This window comes from Myotis myotis, unplaced genomic scaffold (genome assembly GCF_014108235.1).
Source record: "Myotis myotis isolate mMyoMyo1 unplaced genomic scaffold, mMyoMyo1.p scaffold_m19_p_2, whole genome shotgun sequence".
In the NCBI taxonomy this organism is placed as follows: domain Eukaryota; kingdom Metazoa; phylum Chordata; class Mammalia; order Chiroptera; family Vespertilionidae; genus Myotis; species Myotis myotis.
The window spans coordinates 113524765-113538945 of record NW_023416324.1 but is presented as its reverse complement, the minus strand read 5'-3'; the positions used below and the strand labels follow the sequence as shown (position 1 = coordinate 113538945).

At 44.4% G+C, this 14181-nt stretch overlaps 2 pseudogenes; both read left to right on the top strand.

Annotated features, from left to right (window-relative positions):
* Window positions 1–5106: 5106 nt before the first annotated feature.
* On the top strand, window positions 5107–10744 carry LOC118675642 (annotated as a pseudogene).
* A 418-nt stretch (window positions 10745–11162) lies between these two features.
* On the top strand, window positions 11163–13956 carry LOC118675641 (annotated as a pseudogene).
* The last annotated feature ends 225 nt before the right edge of the window (window positions 13957–14181 follow it).

The following is a 14181-nucleotide window of genomic DNA, read 5'->3' as shown; positions in this document are numbered from 1 at the left end:
GCCTCCCTGTGGTGCCTGCACAGCTGAGCACCATTCGCAGATGTGCACAGGGAGCACACAGGTTACCCTCAGCAGCAGCCCAAGAAGCAACATTGTGCAAGAGCTAATCAGAATTGACGGCCCAGAAAGGTGGGGAGCCTGGCGAGCAAAACAAAAGTGGCAGGTGAGCAACCTGCTTGACTGCTACTTAACATTAAGACAGATGCACTAACTAAGCAATTTAAAACCATGGGGGCGGGGCAGGGCAGGGCACATGAGCTGGCTAAGGGAACTTAACTGTCGTGTTTGTAGAAATAAAATAGCCCCTTGCTATTGACTGGTTCTCAGGCCAGTCTCAGCGCAGGAAGTGCCGACCACATGTGAGGTGTGTGTGAGTGCACATCTCTGAATGTGAAACCAGTTTAGAATAACAGCAGAGAGAGTCCAGCGCCTGAATTTCTAGGCAATAAAAAGACAGAAAGTTATGTGCACATAGCTGTAATCACTGCTTAAAGTCGTTTGCAGCTGCCCCGGCAATTGGGATGTAAAACCAAAAGCCAATTTGGAATCTTCCAGAAAATGAGATTTCCCATTTCGAAAAAGGAACAGTACAGCATGGAAAATACTTTGCTCCTGCAGTGACCTGGGTCACTTTGCCCTGCACACTCAGGGCTGAGCTTGCTAGCTAAGGGAAAGAATGAACTAAGGATGTAAGATGCCGGGGCTCTTTGTTCTGCCTCAACATTAAAAAAAATTGTCTGAACAACTGCCATGCCAACCTGCAGGCCACATCTGGGCTGCTCTTTTCTGGCTTCCTTTCCCTGGAAATCCTGAGGTTTTCGATAGTTTTATTTACATGGAGTCTGCTACTGAATAAATAATTCAAAACCATTCCATCCCTTCCATTACTTCTTTGCTTCTGTCTTGTGAGTCATCTTTTGGCCTGAGAAATAAATGTAATCCATCCTTTGATTATATGGTATCTTTAGGGAGGGAGGGAGGGAGGAGGAGGGAAAGAGGGAGAGGGAGAGAGAGAGAGAGAGAGAGAGAGAGAGAGAGAGAGAGAGAGAGAGAGCGCCCCAGGGTGTTTAAGACAGGCTAGTAAGGGGCAAGCTGCCCAGAGAGCTGGACTGGGAGGAAACAGAACAGTGCGCCCTGGTAATTGTGCACATTTTGTGAAAAGCCATAACAGTCTCCTGCTTAGTCAGAAAAGCTGACTTCTTATCATGTCTGGCATATTTTGTACCAGAAGAAAATAGTACTCTCTCACTGAGTTTGTTTTCTTATTTTTAAACTAGAAGCCCATTGCATGAAGATTCGCACAATAGGCCTTCCTTCCCCTGGCTGCTGGCACCGGTTTTCCTCTGGCACCTGGGACCCAGGCCTTTGGTCCGCTGCGGCTGCAGCGAGGCTTGGCTTCTCCCCTCCGGCCTCAGTGAGGCTTGGCCAAGCCTCTTCAGTCTTCAGTCTTCAGTCTTCAGTCTTCAGTCTTCAGTCCAGCCAGAGCCTTCAGTCTTCAGTCTATGCCTGTGTATACAAATTAACTGCCATCTTTGGTGGGTTAATTTGCATAGTTGCTCTGATTGGCTGGTGGGCATAGCAGAGTGACACCAATTTGCATGTTTCTCTTTTATTAGTGTAGACTAGAGGCCTGGTGCACAAAAATTTGTGCACTTGGGGGGAAGGGGGGTCCCTCAGCTCGGCCTGTGCCCTCTCGCAGTCTGGGACCCCTCAGGGGATGACCACCTGCTGGTTTAGGCCCGCTCCCCAGGGGATTGGGCCTAAGATGGCAATCAGACATCCCTCTGGCAGCCCGGCAGCCCTTGGGGGATGTCCACTTGCCAGCGGGGAGCAGACCTAAACTGCAATTGGACATCCTTAGTGCTGCTGAGGAGGCAAGAGAGGCTCCCACTACCATCGCTGTACTGGTGGCCATCAGCCTGGCTTATGGCTGAGCAGAGCTCCTCCCATGTGAGAGCACCCTGACCACCAGAGGGCAGCTCCTGCATTGAGTGTCTGCCCCCTAGTGGTCAGTGTGTGTCATAGTGACCAGTCATTCCCAGTCTTTCTGCTGTTAGGGTCAGTTTGCATATTACCCTTTCATTATATAGGATAGAGGCCTAGTGCACGGATGGGGGCCGGCTGGTTTGCTCTGAAGGGTGTCCCGGATCAGGGTAGGGGTCCTGCTTGGGGTGCCTGGCCAGTCTGGGTAAGGGGCTGAGGGCCATTTTCAGGCTGGTGGGCGACTGAAGCTCCCAACCTCTCCTTTTTTTCTTTTTTTCTTTTTATTCTGGGATTTATTTACCTTCTATGGCTGTCACTGGAACTGAGAGCCGGCTTTAGAAAGCAGGTATCTGGGTTTGTTTAGCTTCTATAATTGAAACACTGTTGCAACTCCAGCTCTGAGGCCCGGCTGGCTGAAAGCAGGTTTCTGGGGTTTGTTTAGCTTCTATAATTGCAACATTGTTTCTTAGAGTGCAGCTCAGAGGCTGGCAGCAGCAGGCGGGGAACCTTGGCTTCCTCCATCACTGGAGCAAGCTAGCCTCCTGTTCACTTCAGCTGCCTGGCTGCCGGCCGCCATCTTGGTTGGTAGTTAATTTGCATATCACCCTGATTAGCCAATGGGAAGCGTGTCAGGGGTACAGTTAATTACCATGTTTGTCTATTATTAGATAGGATAACTACAGTCCACAATATATTTCCAAAAGTATTAGGACTACAACAATACATTAAGTGCTTTAGGCTCCTTATGACAATAGTGAAACAATCAACAAGGGGGAAAATGATTCAACGTTTAGTTCAAGTTTAATAGTTAAACATTTGGCATATGTTTTTAAACCCAATGTGTGTGTGCACTTTAAAGATGTGGAATTGAAGAGTGCAGGCAATGGTTCCTAACATTGACTTAGGTGTAAGCTTTGCAATTGCTCTCTTCTCCTCACTCCCCACTCTCCAGCTGTGAGATTTCATTATCAAATTGTGAACACAATCAGTTATTTCATGCAAATGCCTTGACATAAATTTAATATTTTTAGAGCATCAATAAATATTCCGAGTGTGACCAAAAAGGTTGCTTATGAGATTACAGTCAGCATTGAGGTTTCAGGCAAATAATGACCAAAAATTAAGTTTATTATTAAGTTACAGCAAAGGACACCCTGTATGTGTAAATCAGAACCACAGAAAATGGCTTTCCCTTGGACACTACAGAATGGAATTTCGTGCAAGATGGCAGAGAGGTTCAGACCTGTTAAAAGACCTCTGTCTACCCTGACTGAGACAGCATTTCTCCTAGTGGTTCTGAACCTGAACCTTCATCACCCTCCATCCCACCTCCTCCTGAGTCCTGAGACACCCTGTGAACTTCCACCCCTTCTTTCAGCCCTAGGAACAGGGACTTTGCTACTAGGTCAAATCCTAAGAGCCCCCTACTACAACAGAGGAGGTTCAGACTTAAAGAGAAGTCTCACACTATCACCAGATAGGTGTCTTACATGCTTCCTTAATCTTTGATTTAAACCCCCACTTGAAAATAGTCAGCATTTAATACCAAATTGGAAATGCAATTTACATAGCAAGAGAGAAAGAGTCACAAAGAAAGCACACGACAGATTTCCAAACTGACCACCTCTGTCACTTGGTGTGTTTTTTTGGTTTTTTTTTTTGTTTTTTTTTTTTCCTCATAATCAATATAGCATTAAATAGACTGAAATTGTGCATTAGGTTTGCAACATGCTTTTCCATGTATCAGCTATTGTAAACTTCACAATGATCCTGGAGGTGTTTTAGCAGCCCATTTACTGGTGAGGAAATACATTCAGAGAAGGTAAACAAGCTGAAGTCTTACACCTAGAAGGACTCAAACTTGGGACTTGTGATTCCATTGGGGGAGATGTATACTTCTATCCTTGTCTCTGCTGCCACCTGTTCACTAAATCAGGTGTGCAGGGGAGGCCAGCCCACCACCCCTGAGTCTTCAGGGCTGATGGAAAGGGTGACTTCAGAGCCAAGTACTGTTCTGCCATCTCCCTGACCCCAAACAGCGCTCTTCATGAGTCTATGACATGATAGCTGAATTTTGAAGTCTTTCTGAAAGACTCCAGGACTCTTCTGTGTCCTTTAGAAAAAAGTGAATACTGCCCCAGCAGGCCATTGGTCCTTGTTTGCACAGAATTCATTCATTCATTCATTCATTCATTCATTCATTCACTCATTTATTATCTCCTTGACGACAGAAACTTTATGTTTTGTTCACTGATAAAACTCAGCATTTACTACAGTGCCTTGCATGTTGTAAGCTCCGAATAAAACTGAAAGATCAGTCAAAGGCCAAAAACCAGGTGACACAGGCTTTATTAGAGGAAAGACCTACCGGGCTGTCTCGCAAAGGGAGAGCAGCAGTCTGTGCAGCGGTTAGAACTCGTTTTAAGGAGAATGAGGAAGGCACGAGGGCTTGGGGTACTTGAAGAGAGCTGGTTGGTTAGTCAATGTATATGTCCATACAAGGTGTTCCTTCTGGGTTGGGGCCATATCACATTTACAGTAAGTCATCGCCATTCCAGGGACGGGCGGGCTTAGTAATCACATTCCAGGGAAAGGTGAGTCTATCAAAAACTGTTGAATAAATGCACAGTTCCTATAAGCTTCCCCTATTGTGACTAAATTATATCTCACCATCATGTGTATTTAAGGCCATAGGCAAAATCCCCAGAAGAAAAAGGAAATGTTATGGGAGGGAGCTGCCCAGAAGGGGACCCTCTCTCTCCTGGAGGCCATACTAAGATATAAGGGGAGTGAGGGACACATAGTAGCTCAGTCCCAACAATCCTCTTTCAAAACATTGAAAAGGTAGATGGGGTAATTACAGTGTAACCTAGCATTTCTTTTTTTTTCTTTTTTTAAATCACTAGATAGGCTTTTGAGACAAAGCTCTCAATTTGGATATTAAAGCAAATATGTATCATAATTTGTAACTAAGATCCCTAAAGGAAATTGATGCTAGCAGATATTGATTACACCGCTGGACCAAATGCCTAATAAATGACAAAAGATTCTTCATCAGAATATCACAGAGCTTTAGCCCTTTGCCTCATTGCATTGCCCAGACACCGCTCAGGCTGTGGCACCATGAAGATCTGGACTTTGGAGCACGTCTTTGACCACCATGGGAAACTGTTACAACAACCGCAATGCAGAAATACCCAAACCCTATGAACCTAAGTGTGGCTGGAGATGATGTACTGGACAAACATAGAGATCTTTCTGGAAAGCTGCACAGCCATAGACTGCTCAGCACAGAGTGGGGACTGCCTTCCACTGTGAAATCTCTGATAGGTGTGGCAGGAACCAAAACACATGTGCAAGACCATTCTGAGGTTGACTCTGTAGAGAAAACAATGGAACTAAAATCCACTAATATTTCCCTTGCAAATATGGTTTCAGTAGATGAGAGACTTATACACAAACCACATCCTCAAGACCCAGAAAAAAGTTTCGACTCCAGAGGCCATAATCGCTGTGAAAGGAGCCAGTCTCAGAAGTCATCTCTGGCAAGTACGATATCTCAAATGCTAACAGAGGCCAAGAAGCAATGGAATGACTAATGCATAGATTAAACGCTGACATTAAGAACTGACTGCTTCGACAGGAGGGAGCATACAGATGCCAATGACAGCAGCAGCATTTGTAGAGCAAGCATGTCAAACTCGCAGCCTGCAACGATTATTTATTTACTCATTTATTTCAGCCCTTTGTATTCAGCATATCTCTATCAAAATAAACCTACGTTTCTATGAAAATTGAAGCTTTTGGGGTTTTTTTTTGTGGCCCACATAAATTTAAAACTTGTTTATTTGGTCCATGTTAGCCTTTGAGTTTGATATGCTTGTTGTAGAGAAATGAGGGAAGTTGATATATAACACCCAGTCCCAGATCTCTACTAGCTGGCGTTATAATTATTTGTCATTTAAAAAATACAACTATGTTTTAGGTTGAATTTTTTAAAAAAATAAGTTGAAAAAAGGTTATGTGATTTGATCAAAACAAAGAGGTACAGTGTTTCTAAATAAAAGGGAACAGTGAAATTATTAATGTTATTTGAAATGACTGTCTGGCTTTGAATGTTCCATTATTTATGTAAAAATTAAACAAATTTTTTTAAGTACTTGGAAATTTGTGTTAGCATATTAAATCTTCTTCAGGTAGAATTTTAAAGCTTTTCATGCATTGGAACTCTACGGGGCTTTGGAGCAACCCCAGGACAAAGCGGAGCCACCTGCAAATAGACACAAATGCCCTGCTGAGGAAGACTTCAAGAGGGAACTTCCTAAGGAGAAATTGTATCGTTTTAAAAGATATTAATTAGTATAACTTGCTCTGCTATAAACCACCATTAAAAACTACAGTGTTTTAATTTGGCACTAAAATGACATTTGTTAATGTAAAAACATTCAAACCTGTAAAGAATTTGTGAGTTTATTTGAGCCAAACAGTCGACAATTGCCGGGAAGCAGTATCTCAGTGGATTGGGATAGTGCTCTAAGCATGGTGGGTTTTCATCTATTTTTATACATTGCAATCAAAGGAGGAGATGTAGGTGGGTTACATGAAATCCATTGGTGATAGATTGGAGAGGTGGGAGAAAGCAAAGCGGGGAAACCTCTGGGATTGGATGAAAAGTAAAATGATAGACATATACTTAGATGGGTGTAGGATAGGGTGTAGGATAGCCAACAGTCAACAATTAACATGATAACAATGAAGGAATTTGTGGTATCTGTCCTGGCGCCCAGGCACGTTAGCTTGTTCTGCAAGGGGTCCGGAAAAAGGGAAGTTACAAGCTACCCAGACATTGCAAGAATATGTTATTATGGATGCAAAAAGACAGAAAGGCTCAGTTAAGATAAAGGTTGACTTGTCAGTGAAGATACCAGCTAGGATATAACTACCCACCATAACTGCTTTTAGTTAAAGTTCCATTTCAGACCATCCTTTGTGGTGACTTTAGGTCTCTGAGTTTCAAGATTGCCATGTGGCCCCTTTCGTCCACACATTTTGGGAGTGAAAATTATCACTCAAGTAAAATATAACTCCAACAAAAATATGATTTGATTCTATTAAAGAGTACTGTATTAATTTGCCAAAGTTTTGTAACTTAGTGAAGGTGTTCCCTTCCTTGAATTTGTACTCTAGGAGTCAGTGTGCTGTATTGTGGGCTGGTTATGTTAACTGAAAAAATAAAGTCATTACTGAATTTTGCTTCACTCTAAACTTAAAAAATAAAAATAAAAAATCACACAGCCTTAAACAGCAAAGTCCAAGTCTTAGGGGTCTAGGAACAGAGCCTGGAGCTGCTGCACACTGGACTTGGCTTCTCAATGTCCTGATTCCTCAGCAGGAAGGCAGAAAGGGCAGAGGGAGGAGGGAGGTGGGGGAGGGGCAAAAATGGCAGAGGTAATGGAGTTGGTTAGGAAGGAGGCACTTTACATGATTGGGCACACTTTTTTAAGCTAATAGTTAAACAACAACAAAATAACCCTGGTTTTGTAAGGTGTTTGATAATTACAAAAAAACAACAACAACACCCTGGATTTTAGAAGCCTCATTTCAATAATGTTTAAAGAATGTATTGTTTGGTATGATCCCAGAGTTTAACTATAAGATATGGTATACTTTATTTACATATTTAGTAAATGCTTCTAGCAGTTCTCTAGTAAGCAAAGGCAAAAGGTCCCCTCATGCCTGGTCACTTGAGGCAGCGGAGTCCTGGCGATGGCTGGACTCTCCAGAGCATAGTGTGCCAATGCATCAAGTCCCAACTCCCAGCCTAGTGGCATCACCTTGGTAGGTTAAATTGGCCATGGTAAGAGTATTTACATCACAGAAATTGGCAAACAATCAGAACTTTTAATTTTTTCAGAGATCTGTGGTTAAACATTTGCCAATGTACTGCTGATTGAGAGGTCCTCTTAACAATAGAAGTATAAGGTGGTGGCCACCTGTGGTCCTGGAGAAAAGAGTGTAACTGGTCCCCATTTTTTTGTGGTAAGTAGTACTGGAGGATTGTCAGGATGAGTAGATCTATTAGCATAAAGTGCTGAAGCTCCTTCAGGGTAAGAAGGTGCGGTCTGCTCGTCCCCTGCTTACTGAAATTCACATTAGGGAGATCTGTTAGGAGAATCATGGGGTGATCCCAAGCAAAACCCAGCTTAGCAAAGGGCAACAAGGTCATGATATAAAATTACCCTAAGGAAAAGGGGTAGTTTAGACTGGTCCAGACTCAACCCAAAGGACTTGAAGGTTCAGGAGGGGCTATAGGTTCCCCAGCTGTGTCATTCTGAAGTATGGTACCTATTTGCTTTATTTAACAATGGACAGGTTACTTTGATTTTCTAAATTGTATAAGTCATCCCATTCGATTGAATGCCTTATCGATTGAATGACTATTCCATTGATTGTTATCATACTGGTCTTAGAGAGCACATTCTTCTGTACCTGGGAAACAGGACAGCACAATTACCCTAAATTGTTTTAGTGGCCACAGGTGGTGCGTTCCAGCTGCCTCAGTGGTCCGGAGACCAGAACAGCACAATTACTCTAAATTGTCCTGACAACTCAGTGGTCGGGAGACCCGAGGGCTCTAGATAACGTGTTTCTATCAACTCAGTGATCCGGAGACCCAAAACTGTAATTTAGATAACATGCCTAAATTTAACCCAGGTTACCCAAGGGCTCTAGATAATGTATTTCTGTCAATTCAGTGACCCCAAGAATCGAAACTGTAATTAATGTGCTTAATTCTGCTTCTGTAACCTGCTTTTTTTGCGAGCCAGGTGCCTCATTCCAAACCCTGAGATGTAATCAATACCTGTGTGATTTTTTGCCTATATAATCCTGGAACTGTGACTAAATGGTTACTATGAGATTTGGGAATGACCCCTCATAGTCCCGGATTGCAATAAACGTGACTCTTTAATTCGACTTCTTGAGGCGTCCTTCTGTGATTCGCGAGGTACATTACAACAATTCCTCAGAAGTTTCATGCCTTGGGCACCCATGGCTATGAACTGGAAGCTAACATGTGAAGCACCTTTGCAATGTTTCAGAGAGTATGGAAGTCATTGGTTCAATAGCACAGAATAGTCTTCAAGAGCAATACATACTAGGAAGCAATGAGTGGTGAAGGAATGACCAGTTTCTGGTGCTACGCATGCCTGACATCTGAAAGCAGGACTAAACCACTATCCCAAGTAAACTCCTGCAGTTTTTCAACAAATAAGTGGAAGGAGACATCCCTTCAGAATTCGTGAAGGAAACACTGGGCTTCATGCTAATGAGATAGTATGAGTGCTCAAGCCATCACAGGATAAGCAGAGACCCTTTTATGTGTAGATATAGAAGAAAATAGATTCCAGTAGTAATAATAATTATCATAAAATGTTGGTATTATGGATGACTATTTTTACACTCTGTTTTCTACAGTTATTTAAGAAAATTAACACCTAAGCCCTTATGCTTTACTACTGGATCAAAAACATTCAAATTTCTCCCACTGGCAGGAAGTTGCTCCCAGACCCAAAGAGTTAGCACTTTCTGGCTAATGAGGGAACCACTTGTACTGTACCCCGAAGTTTCAACCACTCCAGGGTTTGGCCCATGTGAGGCCCCAGTATTCTACCATGGGACAAGTACGGGGCCTGGGAAGGTGATGGGCTGTCAGCCTCAGCAGGACTGGGAAGAGAAACACATCACTTAATATAGTGCCAGGGCCTTATAATTAAAAAAAAAAAAAAAAAAAAAAAGGAGGCAAAAACAAGGTTGGCTAACAGGTAGTAGATAAAATCTCTATTATTTCAAGTAGGGACTCAACAGTCAAGATGAGACTCTGTACTATTTTCCTTGCTGAGTGTCTGGGGGGGGGAATTCTTTTGTGGGTATGAGGTGGGGGAGAGAGGACTTTTCTTCTAACATTAACTTGACTCCAACTCCTTGATGCCCCAGCTCCACCTGCCTGTCTGCCCCACCCCCGTGGGATGACAAGCTCCTCTGTGGCAGACAGAGGCAAGGGCAAGAACCATTCAAGAGCAGACTTAATAACTCACTCTCCACATGCTAACATGGGATCAATGGGATCTAAATTGAAATATGTGGTTGAATGGCTTTCTGAAAAAGTCCTGTGCCTGTAAGTCTTTACAAAAGTTAAAATCCTTCAGGAAAAGGGAGGGATGGGGAAGAAGAATGCTCCTGTGCACGGGTATTATGCCTCTCACTCTTTTCACAGAGATGACAGAGAAGAGAATGAATTTTGTTGCTGATGGAATGGGAAGTGGTATTTGAGGAATCAAGGTAATCTCCGGAAAGCAGCCTGAGAGGTGAAGGCCTGGGCATTTGTCCTTTATTAGGGAGGGGAACTCCATGGGCAGAAGCGAGGGACAGAAAGTAAAACAGGGAAGAAGGTCGACACATGAGTGTGCGCCTGACTGCCAGACCTCAGACCACTCCTCTGAGAACCCACTGAAAACACGCCTTGGGGTCATTCAGCCTGGAAAGAAAGGGCTATAAATGAATCTATCAGCGCTTATCTCAGGCATAGGGTGTATTTGTGTGAACCTTTCACACTCACCATCAACAGGGAAGCCCTAGAACCAAATGCAAGAGTTCTGAGCACAGGCATGTAGCTGGGTGCTGTCAGGTGGCACTGGCATGGAGTTGATGGTGGCCTATGTGTATCTGGTCACCATTGCAGCCTCGGGACCTGGAGCTATAGGCTCACCTTCACCTGGCTAACTCCTACTGATGCTTCAGAAGTCAGACCAGACCCTCCTCCCTCATGAAACCTTCTCTGACAAGCCATTCCTCCATCCTTCCACTAAACTGATTCACTTAATAATGCAAACATTGCCAAGTTATTCCAGCCAAAGAGTTCTTAGAGTCTATCAAGTAAATTACTTTCAACATGTTGATTTAACACAGCACAAGCATATACCCAAGATAGACTCTATATTGATTTTTAAATTCTTGTTCACTGTGGCAGAAATTGATAGTTATGCCCAAGTATTCATTTCCCTTCTTATATAGTAACATAGTAACACTAATAGTTTTTATCTGGGCACATGGCCTCCCAGAATGCATTTCCCAGGCTCTCTTACAAGGAGTAGCCACATCACTCAGTTCTGACCAACAGTATGTGCGCGGAGGTGAGTAGTGCAAATACCAAGATGGGTCCTTAAAGGGAAATGGTGAGTGCTCCCTTATTCCTTTCTCCCTTCCCACTGGTTTGAATGTGGGTGGACAAGAGCAGCACTTTCAGGATGGAGGAACAAAGAGATGGAAGGAGCCTGGGCCCTTCCCCCTGGTGCTTCTCTCCCAGTCCTGAATGCTGGATCCAGACTGTTAGGTGAGGAAAAGGTACACATTACACATTCATTGCCTAAATGAAAAAAAACTGTGTTGACTGTCTTACATACTTAGGACTTCCTAAGCTCTAGGAGATCAGAGTAGGGATATGGAGATAAAAGATGTAGTCCTTAGCTAAAGAAAGCTGTTAGCCTGGTAAGGAGGGAGACTATAAAAAGTTACATACACACACGTATGACAACTGATGACAGAATTAACTACAGGTGCCATGTGAGTGCATGTGAGAGGAGGTGATGTCCATTCTGACTTCTAAACAAGGCAAAGGAGTTACTGAGATATGAAGGGCAAAAGGAACAGCATAAACAAAGACGGAAAGCCAAGACAGAGCTTGGTGCTTCCAGGGAGAGGCAAGGCATTGGCTCTGTGGTCAGACTGCGTGGGTTCAAATCTTAGTCTAACACTGACTGGCTATAGGGAGTTACCTAGGCAAGTTACTTACGCCCTCTGAGTCCTCCTCCTAGAGTTGTCATTAGGACTAAATGAGATAACCCATATACAATCCTTAGCACTGTACTTGACTTGTAGTACAGAGTAGGCTCAGTGAATATTAGCTTTAAAAAAGAGAAAAGTTGGTAGGTCTGATTGGAACCCCGAGGGCAAAGTGAAGTTACCAGAGATGAGACTAGAGCAGCGGTCGGCAAACTCATTAGTCAACAGAGCTAAATATCAACAGTACGACAATTGAAATTTCTTTTGAGAGCCAAAGTTTTTAAACTTAAACTATATAGGTACATTGTTATTAACTTAATTAGGGTACTCCTAAGGCTTAGGAAGAGCCACACTCAAGGGGCCAAAGAGCCACATGTGGCTCGCGAGCCGCAGTTTGGCGACCATGGGACTAGAGGACAGTTTGTAACCACATCGTCAGAGAGATGGATTTCATCCTGGAGCTTAAGGGATTTTAGGCAGGAAATCAACATATTCAGATAGGTTTCTGCCTCAAGAGCTCAATTTGACAGCAGAGTGACATGGTCAGAAGGCGCTTGGCCTTCTTTCTAAATGAATCCTGGCTTTTCACAAAGAAGCATTATTCCACACATTGCACACCCTATTTTGTAAATTGTAATAGTGACACTGGGTGAACTGAGTAATATCAACAGGTTACCTACCTGGTAATGACAATTCACACTGCCTTATCTTTGTCTAAAAGGAAAGCTTATTAAAGCAAAATCTTGATATAATGGACAAATTCGGGCGAGGGGGTGTCCATTAAAACCAAAAGTCCTTTATATAATAAAGTAGGTTTTTTGAATTTGTATACTAAAAATTAACAAATTAGTTAGTTTACCTGTTTTTACTTATGTAGACACATTTGTGTAATTAAAATTAAGTATATATGAAAAGTTTAATTTCATAGCAAAGTTTTCTATATGTATTACTATAATTTTAAATTTATAGGAGAAGTGGGGTTCCTGTGGGGCAGGAGGCCTCGCCTTCGCAGTGCGGTGGGCGTGGAGGCAGAGATGCGGGGAGGGTGGCATGAGAAACCACACAAAGGCTCCCACAGCCTCCAGCAAACTCAACCCAGAGCCTCTACCCCCACCCCCTCACCCCACTCCCCACCCACTACCCCCGCACTGCTGCCCTGGAAGGGGAAAGAGAAGCCCTGCCACTGCCACCAGGACGCCAAAACAGAAGAAGCAGGCTCAGCTACATCCGTCGCCCCAGGACCACCCAGCCTTGTGGGCCCTCCCCCCATGGCCAACGGAAAGCCTGGTGACCCTAAGTCAGCCCAAGCTGGAATGACATGAGAAGACTTGAAACAAGCAGCCAGAAGAAGGGAATGGTAGGAAACTGCTCCAGGCTCAGGAATCAAGGGCAGTCCCGGGGGCTGGATGGACAGATGCACAAGAAGCAGCACCAAATGCATCTCCTGCTCAGCAGTCAGTGGTGACGGGGAGGAGGACCCAGGAGGCAGTTGAAGGAGCAAAGATGGGGTCCTGAAGGCGAGTCTCTGGAGGCTGGATCAGCAGAAAGAGTGCACACCTCACCCCAGTGATGAAACACATGTCTACCATCAGTGGAATGGATAAATAAGTTGCTGTGTGTGCATGCAATGGGATGCTACACTGCAATGAAAATGAGTGAACTCCTGCTACACAACCTGCACGAATCTCACAAACATGATGTTGACCAAAAGGAGCTAGACACAAAAGAATACAGGCTCTCTTCCAGAGGTCCCCAGGATCAAGGGGACTGATGATTCCACCACTGCCAGGTCTCCCACCTCCTTCCAGGGGCAGAGGCCCAATTTGGGAAGGTTTGGGCCCCAGGTCTCACACATATGGTCGTGGTTGGTGGGGGGTCAGTGCTGAGCCTCCTTTTCCTGGGCCAGACCAAGGTAGTCCCCCCCAGGAGAGGTTTTCACAAAGAATAGAGACATCCTCAAAGGCTCAAAAGCTGGTCTCTTGTCAAGAATACCTGCCCCCCAAGGGTGAACCCCAGGTTATGGAAGACAAACTCAGCTGCCCAGTCTGCTGACACTCTGCCAAAAAAGGCCACTGTCGATATGAGGACCTCGGTGCCTTCTACCACCCAGGCGTCAAGGGACCTCGTCTGTGAGACTGAGCCCTCCCAGCAGAGCTGGAGGGAGCCCTCGTGACCTAGGCCACGTGTTTCCCTGTGGCAGCTACTGTGAGGCTGTTCCACCCACTGCCCTCCCTCAGTGACACCACCCCCGTCCACCACCTACCCCATTTGGGGTTCAGAGTTGCTTTCATCACTGGGGTGAGGTGTGCACTCTTTCTGCTGATCCAGCCTCCAGAGACTCACCTTCAGGACCCCATC